Below are 15,216 nucleotides of genomic sequence, written 5' to 3'. Positions count from 1 at the left end.
TGGAGTCAAAAATTGAAGATACTCTGTATTCTTTATGCTCTGGAGAAACTATGTGATCTGGGTATTATCTTTTCACTATAGACATGATAGAACTTGCCCACAAAACTACCTAGACCTGGTGACTTTTTTGTGAGCTTCTAATGAAACGCGATTTATTGTTTCATTTTGTACATATTCTTGAGTCAATTTTGGACATTTTCCACTTCCCAGGGTGAGGCAAACCATTATATTTAGATTGCCAGAATTTTTGGAATCATACTGTATGTAATATTTCCTTCACATTTTTAATATTTATTTGAAAACATTTGTGATTATAATAATAATAATATCCCCCAAAAGAGATCCATGTCCTAATCCCCAGAAATTGTGAATGCTACCCAGTATGGCAAAAAGGACTTACAGATGCAATTAAGTTAAGGATCTTAAAATGGGGAGATACTCTTGGATTATCCAAGAGGATTTTGTACGTAATTATAGAATTCCTTATAAAAGGAAGGCAGGAGGGTTAAAGGGAGAAGTAGGAAATATGACAAAAGCAAGAGATTGGAGGGATGCCAAGGAAGTGGTTGGGAGACAAGGAATGCAAGGGCCTCGGGAATCTAGAAAAAGCAAGGAAACAGATTCCCCCATAGAGCCTCCAAAAGGAGACAGCCCTTCCAACACCTTGACCGTGGCTCAATGAAACTGATTTCAGACTTCTGGCCTTCAGAACTTAAAAGAATAAATTTGTGTTGCTTTAACATGTCCCATGTGATGTGTCACTTGGGTTGTTGTTTTTTTTTTTTTTTTTTGGTCATTCTTGCCAAAGTTTAATCTTTTTCTTTCTTTATTTCTTTTTTTTTTTTTAGTATTTTAAAGAACCCACTCTTTTTTTTTCTTTCTAATTCATTTGTTTCTATCTGCTAATTCTTTCCTCTTACTTTCCTTAGTTTTTTTTTAATTTTGATTTCTTTCACTACTTGAATCCAATTATTACATCATTTACTTTCCATTTTTTCTTATTAATAAAGTTATTTAAGGATATGATTCATCTTTAAAGAATTTATTCTACATTCCATAATTTTTGATATGCAGGGTTTCAGAATTTTAATAATTTTAAATAATCTGTAACTCCTATTTTGACTTGTTATCTGACCTACCAGCTACTTTTTAAAAGCTGTTTTAAATTTTGGAGGTTTTTTTTGAATCGTGAATTTGTGAAGTGGTTGGCAAGTATCATTGTATTAGTAAATTCCACTTTTAATGCACTGATGCAATCATGGTCAAAGAATGTGGGCAATAAACTTTCTGCTTTGGGGAAGTTATAACTATAAAGTTCAGTTTTTGTAGATGTTTCATTGGACTTTGTGAGGAATGACCACCTTGGTTTTGTAGGGAACATGATTCCATATGTAACTGGGAAATCACACATCATTGTTATGTATATCCTTTTTGTCCTTATTTATATCCATGGCAGTTCCTGTCTTTATCCCATAGATGTGAAGGTTTTAGGTGAGAGAGTAACATAATTAAAGTTTATTTACTTAGACCACTCTAGAGGTAGGAAGACAGAATGTGGATTAGGGGACAAGCATGGAGACAGTTGAGAGATCCACATAAGCAAAAGTGAGGAATGTCTGAATGAAGCCAAGCAGTGGAAAGTAAAAATAGGAAAGGCCCTTAAAATTTTTTTTACCCAGAAGGAGGTTAGATGAGAAAACCAAGGCCAGCCAGAAGATAGAAACAACTTACCCCAGGTCACATAAGTAACTGGCAATAGAGGAGGGGACTCAAATCCGAACCAACTGGCTTCCGGCCTCAGGCACTCTGCACTGCACCATACAGTAGCCGGGGAGTCCCCAGGAACAACCACACCATTCTGTACACTCCCCCTAGTCCGTTCTGCAAGGGCACCTCAATGCTCTCACCCTCTCTTTTGTCATCAAGGACCAAACTATTCAAGAAAGTGATTGTGCCTTCATCCAAAAGCATCTATTAGGCCCCACCTTAATGAAGGACTGATAAGGTACTGTTTTGAGAGCCCCAGGCACTGCCCTGCCCGAGACAGACAACGCAAACTGTAGCGAGCCCAGCAAACACCTCCACAGGTCGGGGGTCACTTCCTATGTGGCCAGCCTGGCAGGAATGCATTCGCATCACGCTGTTTCAAGATGAAATGCGCTTTGGCAAGCTTAAAAGAGCAATTGGTTTTGAGCGCTGGGGGCATTACTAAATGTTATATTTTTAATGGATGTTATTATTATTATCATTATTAGTGTTATTATTATTATTATGTGCTGAGCACTCTTTCTGCTAGGCTTCATTCTTTTGCATCTCCTTTTTGTCCTAACCAATTTTGGGTGGGTTTTTTGGGGTTTTTTGGGGGGGGAGTGGGAGGCCTTCTGAATATTTGTAAGTTTGGATGTATTTCAGAAATACCACAGTGCTCATTATCATGTTGGTAGTCGGTACCACTGGATGGCTATTGTCCTAACCTTTCCAGTTAAGAGGGGTTAAGTTTCCTCGTTCAGAAAATGGGGACAAATTTGGGGGGGAGTGTTATAAGGATTCAAGAATGGATATATGTAAGGTGCTTTCAACAAGATCAGTAAGAACTCAGCATATATTCACTTTTGCTGGTAGTACAATAGCTATTGCCAGACTAACTCTTTAGTAGTAGTAGTATTTGACAAGTTTCTAGAGGGACAGATTGCCTAAGCCTTTCAGCCAGTTTCTCAGAATCCAGGCTGATAATATCCTTTCCAGTAAGAGGAAGTTACTATAGTGGAAAGAGCCTGGAACCAGACAGACGTAGGTGGAAGCTCACCTATGTGGTAGGTTTAGCTGTAATCTCTTGGGCTAGTCATTTAGGGTCTGTGAGCCTCATTCTTATCCTATATAAAATGACAACAACATCCCTACCATCTAAGATCAACAGACACACTGATATAACACAGGAGTTCCAGCATTCCCGATGCCCACCCCCAACTTCTTCCCTCTGAACTACTGAGTTATTTGCTCCAGGGTGAACCCACAGGACACGTTGGATAAGGGACATAAGGAGTCCATTCCCAGAATGGAGGAGACCAAGGCAATGGAAGTGGGACCTGGAGAGAGAGTGGGGTGGGCTGACTGGCCCCAAATATCAAGCAATACTGGAAACATCACAGCCCCAAATGAAATAAGCACACAGTTTGGTGTGAAGATGGCGAGAGTGAGAGGGTGACAGGAAAACATGCCCGTGTGATTTTCCTACCTCACCCCGCAGAGGGATTGGCTGCGGCTGGAAATGCCTGTGTGTGGAGAGAAAGTTAGAAGGAAGAACAATGGGGAGACAAAAATCTTGGGGGAAAAATGCAGACAAATCAAAAATACAACGTACCAAACTCTAACAAACTCTGTCAGGAAGCTTTGTTGTCTCTCAGCAAGTAGAGCAAATGGAAGTCAAAGAATGAAAATGAGAGACTTGGGATTAGAAAGTGACAAGCAGAGTGCCAGGCATCACATGGGGCGACATGGATGGTGTCGCTCTTGTCATGAGTATTCCATTACCACACATCCCGTATCAGCCGCCTCAGGGGAGCGCCCATGTTCTTGCCTTGTGTGGGGCCCAGGGATACAGGTTAAGCCACCTAGTGCTGGAGACAAATGTGTGTGTTAAAGCAAAAGATGTTGACCCATACAGTAATGCAGCTCCTAAGCAAAATCTGGAGGCATTCACCATGGCTGACCAGCGGTCACCTCTGGGATAGACGAGGCGTTTACCATCCCCACTCCTACCAGGGGAACTACAGACCTATTTGCAGTGGCCGAGAGAATGAGGACAAGTTTGAGGGCATCAATCCCTGAGACAGATGGGACCACTGTGACTGGAGGGAGAGAGGCACAGCCTGAGTTTTAGAATATGGCAGGCATGGAGACTGATGCACCATCCTGGCTTCTCCTCCATCATTCCCATCTCTGTCCTCTCTCAGGGTCCTGGGAGGAGAAATAACCCAGCTAAGAACAGGGCAGCAATATCAGAAAACATACCACAGGTAGGTGAGTATTTCAAAGGAATTGAAAAAGGTGACATTTTCCATTATGGCCCAGTGTGTTGGTGCTAATATTCCCCCTTTCTTAACCACAGGCAGCCCCTTGACTTCACTTCTAATAGGCACTGCAGAGGAGCCTCAAGGAGAGGTTTTGTCTTGCTGACACATCTTATTTCCACTCTTGTTGGCATGGAGAAGGCTACTTTGTTTGTGTCTGATTCCAGCTAGGCCACAACGGGGCCCCCATGTGATGAGGCAGAATGGCTAGAAGATTGCTCCTAGCTTGGTCAGCCACGGCGCAAAAGATTTTCTCATGCTAACCCTCTCCCACCTCCATGAGCACACCCTAACCACCCCCCCCACAATGCTTCTGGTCCCCAAGTACCTCAGAGAGGTTCCAGCTGTGTGTGTTTCGTATGGACAGTGGTCACGCAAACCCTGTGCCTGGATTGGAGGAAGAGGACTCGTAGAGTGTGACGTTCTCTCCCACAGAAACTCTTTCCAGGCCAAGGGACTTCATCAGGAGCCGGTGAGATGGTGAAAAGCACCTATGTGTTGGAACCGAAAAGGATCTGTGTTTCAGTCACAAGTTCAAGACATTGATCCATGACCACCACGTACCAGGGACTTTTCTGGGGGCTGGCAACCTGCCAGCGAAGAGCAGCTCAAATGACACGGAAGTCCCTGCTCATGTGGGAAGGAACCACATTCTACCGAGCTGAGAACCAATGGTGAGCCAGAAACATGGGGCAAATGACAACACTTCTCTGCATTATAGTCTCTTAATTTGTCAAATGCAACTAACAATAGCCACCTTGTGGGGCTGTTGTGCCCTTTCGTGACATACTACACAGATGTTAGTTATCGTCATGAATGTTTTCACAGCCTAGACCCAAGAAGTAAGATTCTTTTTTTTATTCTTTTTATTCAAGTATAATTAACACACGGTGTTACATTAGTTTCAGATGTACACTATAGTGATTCAACAATTCTACATTACTCCATGCTCATCATGACAAGTGTACTCTTAATCCCCATCACCCATTTCACCCATCCACCCACCCACTTCCTCTCTGGCAACCACCAATTTGTTCTCTGTAGTTAAGTCTGTTTCCTTATCTTTTTTTGTTTGTTCATTGGTTTTGTCTCTTAAATTCCACATATGAGCAAATCATATGGTATTTGTCTTTCTCTGATTTATTTCACTTAGCATAATACTCTCTAGCTCCATCCATGTCGTTGCAAATAGCAAGATTTCATTCTTTTTATGGCTGAGTGATATTGTTTATACGTACCACTTCTTCTTTATCCATTCATCTACTGATGAACACTTGGGCTGCCTCCTTATCTTGGTAAATAATGCCCAAGGAGTAGTATTCTCAGAAGAAGAAAGAAACTGGAATGATGGTCCTGATTCTCTTTAACCCAGGAAGTTCAGCACAGCCTCAGACTAGAACCTTCCCCAGCTGACTTGGGGTCATCTTTTCTCCTACTGTCCCTGTACTGTATCTCCCTTTGTTATAGTATTTGACATACTCTACAATTGTCCATAATTCTGCACAGCCTTGAGAACACACACCCCTTCTGATATAGTCATGCTATTTAGTGCTATTTAGTGATATAGTGATGCTATTTCCATAGGTAGTTATGAACTGTTAAATTTAGAGGAAAAATTATGAATAAGGAGGAATGAATGAATAAGGAGTCTCTGAATACTGCTGCTTTCTATGCTGCATACTTAGCACACCATATCCTAAAAGAGCAAAACATGTAATTTATTCCGTAGGTGACATTATCAGCTTGCTACTGTCCCTCAAACCAGCTCATCCCTTCATACAAATACAGGCCAAAAAGATGGACTGTGTGTCATCTCCTAAGGATGCTTCCATTCCAGGCCTCTTTCTAACAGAATCATTGTTCATTGTAAGAAGGCTGAGAGGTAGTGCTAAGGTGTGGGGACAGTCTCTCATAAGGTGGCACAGCAGGTGGCTATGATCACACACACATGAGGCACCCAGAAGCTGGAGCTGCTCCTGGAATCGAGGGTCTACAGAGCCCAAGTTTGGGTGCCATGGACCAGTGGCCTACCGTGCCGGGTGGGTGTGAGTCTTCTCCCCATTTCTTCAGGTATCCGCCCCAGGGCTTATTCCCCAAAAAGTCTCAGGAGATAGTCTCAATTATCACCTCTTGAGCATGGACTTTGAAATCAGAACAACCTAGTTTTGAATTCAAGCTCAACCATCTATAAGCTGTAACCAAGGGCCTCCATTCCTGCATTTATAAAATGGAGCTGACAATGTTTATTTGATATTTACTATAAATACTATGAATATTAAGAAGATAGTTCGTGGGAAGTACGAAGAGGGAGTCTAATACACAGCAGACACTCAATAATAAGCAACAATACCAGCATTAATTGAGGGTTTGCCGTGTGCCAGGCCCCATTCTAAGGGCTTTGCACATATTCACTCACTAAATCCTCCCAACAGCTGTGGAAGTAGGTAACTTAAATGAGGATAAGTATAAAACAATAAATACACAAATAATAAATAGAATACAATATGATATATATTTGTGTATATATATATATATATATATATATATATATATAGTTTTTTAAAAAGAGAAAACTAAAGCATAAAGATGCTCCCTAACCTGCCCCAGGCCACTCAGGTTATAAGTCCCAAGTCAGGATGCATGCCCCCATCCCCCTGACTCCAGTCCCCTCTCTGACCTCCATGCAGAACAAGTACTGCCATTATTGACTCTTTATACGAGTTCCCTAAAAGTATTTAATTGCACAGACCAGCCCTGATACCAGAAGGTACACATCCACATCCGGGTCTGCCCCGCATCCAATGCGGGCACATCAGGGCTGTTACGACCCTGTGATCTCTGCTTGGTATGGGATACCCTCGAGGAAGAATCAACCCAGCACTTCGGAGAGCTGCCAGTCTCTGCAGTGAGGGGCAGAGCGAAGTCTCTAGGACTAAAGGAACCACACAAACAACGTCAGCCCTGGAGGGAAGAATGGAGACAGAAACTGAGGCATGTCGCCAGGCAATGCAAAGCATCCAGGGCTGAGAGAGGCAAGCAGAAAACCCACCAAGACTCAGGAGGCTGAGCTTTGATTGACATTCTCTTTTAACTGAAGGTATGGACCAGTGATCCAGACAAGAATTGTTGCTTCCTTGGGTGACAGAGATCTCAAGAAAATCTCAGCTTGGCTGAAGCATCAAGAGGCAAAGAGAACCAGCAGGAGCGCCAACTTTTCTTCCCCTGCCCAGACATGTAATGGTGTAATGACTTGGCCAGCTCGTCGGAAATTCTGTGCTGTATTTTTACCTTCTCGTGTAGGTCCCCTCTTCTCAGTAGACTACAGCTCTTTACAGGCAGAAGCTAGGTCGTATTTACTCCCTGGGTCATCCCACGGCACCTGCCCTCGGTGAACACGGCACACTGACCATTTGCTTTGTCCGGTGCGGTGCGGGGAGCGGAGAAATCCCCACGTGGCAAGTAGACTCTCCATCAGGGTCAAGAACAAAGGGTCCAGAGGAGATTCACACTGCCAGAAAGGGGGGTCATCGCAGATACACTGCGGTGCGTGAACCAGACACAGCGCCCTCCTCTGGCCAGGCTTATGTCCTGCGTTCCCAAGAAGTGGGGCCTTTACAGCAATGTTTAATGCCTGCCGGCCGGCTGAACACCACTTCTCCCTGCTCCCTGCTCTGCCCTGCCGGAAATACTGGCCAAACACCCCCGGAGAGCTCAGGCCTGGCCCCGAAGGGACCACTGCGGCCTGATGCACCTCACCGTGCCAGAGAAAGCGTAAGCCCGCCTCACCGGCTGAGTACAGCTGTGGCTGCTAGGGAAGAGCTTGCCCGCGTGCAATAACCTCTCATTATATTTTAATGTTGTTGTAACTTTATGGCTTAATCAGTATTTGCAATTTGTTAGTAGCCTGGGCGGCCATAAAATTGTTTTCCAGGTACTGAAACATCCCATCAAGGTTTGTAAAGCAGTGGTTCTTAGTTTATCACACCCATAAAATGCCCTGGCAATTTGACAGATATAATAACTTTTTTTATCAAGTGTCTAATTTGAGAGGAAATTAAGCCATACGTTACATGCAGCTCGCACCGGGATTGGGAGCTCTTCAACCTCTGAGTCTCTCGGGGACGCCCCTCTTCTCGCCCCGTCTGTCCTCTTCAGCCAGGGGCTAGAGTTCACGCTGGGCCTTGGCACAGGGCTGGCTGCCACCCTCACCGAGCTGGGGGCAGGGGTACCCCACAGCAGGGCCTGTGTGCCCTGGGAATCCTTGATGAGATGGTGCTTTCTCACGGGGGCTCCAGCAATGGTTGAGAAATGAGTCCCCAAAAAGAGCGAAAGCGCTGCTAATCTCTCCCTCTTTGTCTACCCCCAAGCTTGACATTCCTTAGGCCTCATCCCACCTCGGGTCTGTATACCAGAGGAACAGGCTGGTTCTCTGTCCTTCACTCACCAACTGCATCTCCATTCTTCCTAGCCACCTTAACCTCTCCTGCTTTTCTCCACCTTCTGCTCCATCATAAGGAGAGAGCAATTACATTAGAAAAACACGTGGGAAAATCAACTATTTCTTTGTTTGTGACATGGGTTTGCTCCTCTCTGCAATTTTAAGTGTTGATTTCTCTTGGGATGATGTTGAACCACCATGGTGGTAAAGGATTATACTGTATGCATATATACCTCCCTGCCCCACTCAGGCTCGAATTATGACCAACACATAAGCCCCCAGCATCAATGTCCACGTGGCTCAGCAATGTGGGTGATGCTGATTTCCTCTCCGGCCCCAAGGGGTACATGCCATTGATGAGGAACAATTCTCATCTGGCTTTCCAACACTCGGCTGCAAAAGCGTCCTCCCTCCCTAACACCCCGCCTGAGGCAGTCATCCTAGAACATGGAATCTGGGCCACCAGACACCATTGCCATTCAGTTGGCATTTCCTGGGCAACCACTAAGTGGCCAGCAGCATCCTAAGCTTTGAGGGATTCAGACTTAACCAAAACACTAGCCCTGCCTTGAGGGTCCCACCATCTAATGGAGGAAACTGACCAGAAAAGCAAAGGTTAGCAGGCAGTAGAGTTGTGGGGTGCTTGGGAACACAGAAGGGGACCCCGACTCAGCCAGGGGTCACAAGGAGTAACTCCAAAGAAGGTTTCTCCATGGTGACTCTTAACAAAGACACATGTCAATGAATAAAAGCTAGCTTGGGACACAAGAATGGAGAAGAAGGATATTGATACAGAACAATCTACAGGTATGCAAGCACAAAAACTGAGAGGCCACTGAGAGTACAGCAAATACAGGAAAGAGCCAGAAAGTGGCATGGTGGATCAAAGGCTGTATGTGGGCCATGGCCAGAAGGCCCGTGGCAAGATAGGTCAGGGCCAGGGCCATCATGTCTACTATGCCAGGCTAAAAAGTTTGGGGCTGATTCTGAAATTGCAGGGACCCATCAAGGATTTGGAGCATGAGAATCACACGATCACAGTAGAATTTTAGATCACAATGGCATTAAGGTCATGAAGACCTAAGTAGAGGTGGAAAGATAAGTCTACAGTCAGGCTGTAAAAGATATTTGTCATTTTTTGGCTTTCTAGAATTCAATACTTTCCTTCACATCCCCCTCACCACCTTCCTACTAGCACCCTGGTTTCCCTTTGGGGGGAAACTCCCCACTGTTTTGTGCAGTTCTGGGGGAAGACAAGTCCCTCTTCTGTTGCCAAAGGGCAAGATTCTCTATCTCACCACTCTGGAGTAGCCAGCACCAGACCTGTGACCAGCAGAGCCCATCTGACACAAAGTTCCCTTCTAGGAACTTCACATTTTGAGAGGATAAATAAAACCAGACTTTTCACAGAATAGAACAGATTGTATTTTCCAAAAATGGCCACAGCAATCTTTCCAATCCCACAAGCTCTTCCAGAGTCTTGCCACTCCCCTTCAGGAGATGGAGCCTATTCCCTCTCCAGAATAGAAACAATGCAAGTAACACTGAAGGACTTCAGGCTGTCATAAAAAGTGAAATGGCCTCCATCTGGCCCATTCTTTCTAGAGAAGCTTCACTCAGAACCCAGCCACCATGTTGCAAGGAAGCCCAGACAACATGGAGGAGATATATGTAGGTGTTCCAGCAAATAGCCCAGCTGAGGTTTCAGCTGACAGCAAGCATCGGTCAGTAGACATGTGAGGGAGTCTTTAGATGATCCTGGGGCCCCAGCCTTCAAGCCATACCAGAGGACCCCAGGTAGAGTCATAAGCTGTCCCCTCCAAGCTGTGCCCAAATTGCTGATTCATGAACAAATGTTGTCATTTAAGTCACTGAACTGAGTAATTTGTTACATGAACTAGATCATTGAAACAGTGACCTGACTGGGGATCCAACTGCCTGATCTCCAGAGATCTCTTGACTCCTAGCGACTTTCTAGTCCTGACTCCCTAGCTTCTCACTAGTGTCACCATCTATCCTTCCAGTAAGCGTTCCGACTGTGCAACACAGCAAGATTGGGTGTCTGTTGTTGCAAGCACTATCCCCAACTGATGAAGAGCCTGTTGTCATGGTCCAGGAAAGGGATGATGAGGGTCTGAGAACAGATGTGATGGTGATGAGGGGTTGAAGCCAATAAATACAGAGGGCCCAGAATCCAACAGGACTTCAGGAAGATGTAGGAAAGGATACAGGGAAGGATGCTTCTCAGGTTTCTAACTGGGCCACCGGGCAGATGTTCACGCCATTCAGTGAGGGATATAATTCAAGAGAAAGCAGCTTTCAGGGAACTAAAGCGTGCAAACTAACTACAAGTTCAGTTATCAGCTTGGTAATTGTGAGATGCCTGTGGGAAACACATGTGACCATGTCTACACTGTACAGGAACATAACGAGAGCCCTCTGGCCTCACCACCTCCCTTACAAGAGGCAATGCTATGGACCAGGATAAAAGTCTCCCAGATGCAGGAATCTGAGGGAAGGTCAGCCCTGACACTGTTCAGACTGAATCTTTAACTAGAAGATGTGTTCTCCATCAGGTGTGTGTGCATGTGTATGTGAGTGTGCGCGTGCTCTTGTGTGTGAAGGCATCCACGTGAACATGCATGCATCCCCAAAGGGAAACTGAACGGGAACGTCTTCTATTTCTGTCACATGAACCCACCGTGTGTCACGGACCAGCTCAAAAGGTTGTTAACTGACTTAATATAAGCACAAGAATAACTGCACATTTATGTAAAGCCTTTCTCAAAGGAGCTCACAGCATTCTGCAGATAATGGACTTATTTATCCTTAGAGCACCTCTGTGAGGCGGTTACAGGACAGGGGTGATCAGACTCATGTAATAAATAATGTCAGGAACAGCATGAAGCAAAACTAGCCTATAAGTCTGAGGCCCTGGAGGAGATGCGATGAGCCCAAGGTCACCCAGGGATTTGGGAACAGCTCAAGCCTTTGTGCGGTGATGGCATGACTCATGTTCTCTCTGAATGTCCCCTGGGCGTGCTCAGTCCTGTCACCTGTGTGGTGAGTCTGTGGTTGCAAGGAGCTAAGAGCTAAGTCTGCCAGACTGACTGGTAAAGACAAGCCAACACCTCCTTTTCCAAGGAAGCCTTTCGGCACACCAACAGGCCCAAAATGACAGCTTGGCAACCCAGAGACGGAGTCCACATAAGTAAGTGGGAAACTGGCCTGACAGACTCAGCTTCGAAAAAAATTCCGAACACAAGGAATTGCAAATCAATAGAGAGGATATCATCCTCAGTCTCTCGCCCAGAGACCACCTCCTGCCCTGTGAGAGGTACAGCAACACCGATCATAAAAAGCCCTCTCTTGGCCAGACTGGGTTTGCTTGAGAGGCTCCAAGTACAAACAGAAGTTGAATAAGAGCTATATACTGTATTTGTTTAAATTTCTTGCCAGTGAATGTCTGTGACACAGGAGACAGGTTTATGGAGAGAGAAATAAAATGTTGACAAATGGCCCTGTAATCAACTGGAACATGCAATAAATCATTAGAATGCCAATAACACTTCCAGGACAAGCTTAGAAAGGTCATTACTGTGTCACAATATATCTTCCAGCACCAAACAAAGCAAATAGAACATGTTGGGAATAGGATTATGGGGGAAGCATCTGTCAGTCCTAATTAAGAATTAACTACAGATCGTATCTTGGGAGATGTATAATTTATTTTCCCTCTTCTTCCTCCCTACACACTCACAAAAAGAAAAATAAATCAATAAAAGAGTTAACCCATTCTAGATCAGAGACAGCCTCAAAGTAGTAAGTGCAAAGTGTAGAACAGAGAGAGTTGAGATCCTGTGAGGGAGGGAGAAGCAGGCCAGGGAGGGAGGAGAGGGCTTCTGGCCCCAAGCTGGGCTGGGGCAGAGAGCTTGTAGCCAGCCCGGGCCCCGACACTTCTCAATGTGGCCCAGCCCAGCCCAGCCCAAGACACTCTGTTTCACACCATCAGGAATGTTGGGGTTATTTAATACTTTGGCAGCTGGGTCTCACAAGCGAAAAATGAGCAGCAGGAAAGTTGGAAGTTAAAAAAAACAAAAAAGTGCCAAGTCCTTTCTACCTGAATGTACCAGCTATGGTTGAGTTTGGCTACAAGCACAAAAAGCCCAACTCACAGTGACTTAAACAAAGAAGTGTTTATTCTTCTCACATATCAGAAGTCTAGAGGCGGGAGGTGCTGGATTGGCTTTCTGAATGTCTACCTTATCATCTTTAGGGTGTTGGCTTTTGCCCCTCTGTGACTCCGTGATCACAAAACGGCTACCACGGCTCCGGACATCAAGACCACGTCAGAGGGAAGAACTGTGGAGAAAGGATGACTGGGGCCTACGTTATCCTTGGTAGCAGGAAAAGTTATCCCAGAACCCACCAGCGAAACTCAGCATTTCTCTCATTGACCAAACTGTCCCAAATGGCCGCCAAAGAGCCTGGACGATGAAGTGGGCACATTGTTGCATTGAATGAAAATGGGGTTCTGTTTACAAGGAAGGAGGGAGCCATGGGACTTGTATTAACAACGGACAAATGGTCTGTGACTTGGGGGGAGTGGGATTTGGGCCGAAGCTGGGCCCCGCAAAGGAGGGGCCGCCACGGGTGTGTTTTCCTCATGCTGTTTACAGAAACATTCTCTTTCCCAGCTCTGCCCTAACACAATGGCTGCCGCTAAGTGCACATGGCCACGCGGGCCAAACGCGTTCCCATCTGTTCTGCTCTTTGCTACCAAGGGCCAGGCCTCAGTAGTAGCTTCAAGGAACTCCCGTATTCAGAGGGAAGAGTGCAGTCATCTGAGTAGCACCCAAGGGGGGAGGAGAAAGTATCCACCCCTTCACCTCAGACCTTGCTCCAAAGGGCGCTCCCATCAGAGGGAGCAACCCAGGAGGCCCCTCGATGTCTTTTATTGTTTACCTGGATTTTGCTTTCCTCCAAGGACCTTCTTATCCTTCCCACTGTTAGGCTGTGTGTGTGTGTGTGTGTGTGTGTGTGTGTGTGTGTGCATGTGTGTCCCTGGGTGTGTGTGTGTCTTCCTCTCTCACAGCCTCCTTCCCCTTCCTGTCGCAAGCCAGGCCCCATCCTATCACGTAGGTGACTTCAGGGCACATGTGAGGATATTCCCACACACAACCTGCTTTGTTTGTGTTATGACTCATTGTCACCATCACTAATGGCATCACCTTTGTCATTGGTCTTGCTTGTTCTTCTTGTCTTCCCTCCTCGGTGCTCTTTTTCTGCTTGAGTTTGCATTTCTCCCTTTATTTTATTTTATTTTTTTCTGCTGACAGAGACAAGAGCTCGTCGTAGTTCACCATTTCAGGATTTGTTGCAAACTTCAAGGTAGAGGTTTATGGCTGCGGGTGTCCTGGTTATAGGATGGTTCTTATGGGTCCTAATAAACTCAGCTGCTCTAGGGTCCTCTTAAATTCCGGTATGAGAGCCAGAGAAAAGCCATTACTCAGTCCTGTTACATGCACGAATCCTCACCCTTGAAGGCTGAGGATAATGTTTCTTTGTTGGGGGAGCAAAAGCCCATAACTCTTGAATGCTGCCCAGGAACCAGAGGGTAAAGAAAAGTCTTTTTCTCCTTCCCAGTTGTCTAGATGGATGGCAGATGGGACACACGGTTGGAGCCAGAAAGATGGGCACAGAGCAAGGATTGAAATGCAGCAGTATTTTTTTGCCAACCCCAAAAAGCCTATCCTCACATGCTGAGCGGGCGGTCGAGCTGCTTGAAAATCCCACGCAGTTCCATTTTGCATAAGCACAGGCTGTGGGCCTCTGTAGGGCGACCACCCAGGCCTGCTTGAAACAGCCACCGTTACATCCAGAAATACAGCCTCTCACCAGATGCTCTCACTTACTTCTTGCGCGAGATGCTCGTAACAAATCTGATTATTATTTCTATTTTGTTCATGAGAAAGCCGGGACTAAGAGAAGGAAGCTACTTGTTAGGGGAAACAGAGCTGGTAAGTGGCCACTGGGACTCAAACTCAAGTCTCGGCCCTGTAATCCAGGGCTCATTTCAGGTCACTAAGCTGCAGGCTGACATGGGAGTGTCTGTGCCCACAGCTGGAACCACCTCTAGAAAAGGCTGATGTGACATGGCCTTGGACAGTGTAACTGCCCCGAGCCAGAGCCATGTGCTCTGGGGAAGGTCACTTAACCTCCCTGGGTCCCAGCTTCCAACTTTATGAAATGAAGATCCTACTCAAGATGCAAATTCCTACTGTGCCTTGGGGACCACCATGTGAGGAGGGGTGTCCTCCTCCTCTGTTATGTGTTATTTTTTGAGGTTCCATGTAAAGGGAATGGTGTGCATGAGATTCTCCTGATTAAAAAAAAAAAGTTTTTAATGTTTAAAAAACACTTAGAGACCAGACACAGTCCCTAAGACCCCCATGCTTTGGTTCCTGTTGTGATCAGCACCAATCAAACATCTACCATTGTGTATAAACAGTGGCCTTGGCCAAGTGCCTGGCCGACAGTCACTACTCAAAAACGGCTGCCATAGACGATTGCCCAAGTGATCCCCTCATGGTCAACACCCACGAAAGCGTTGCCACCTGTGCACAGTGAGACATTTATGGCAGTGGGGGGCCGCTGGCCTAGGGAGTGGCCCTTTACCGAGTTTGTGCTTGAGGATTTGACATTTAA

This window comes from Zalophus californianus, chromosome 2, assembly GCF_009762305.2.
Source record: "Zalophus californianus isolate mZalCal1 chromosome 2, mZalCal1.pri.v2, whole genome shotgun sequence".
Classification (NCBI taxonomy): Eukaryota; Metazoa; Chordata; class Mammalia; order Carnivora; family Otariidae; genus Zalophus; species Zalophus californianus.
The sequence above is the reverse complement of the archived record's forward strand: the minus strand, read 5'-3'. Positions refer to the sequence as shown.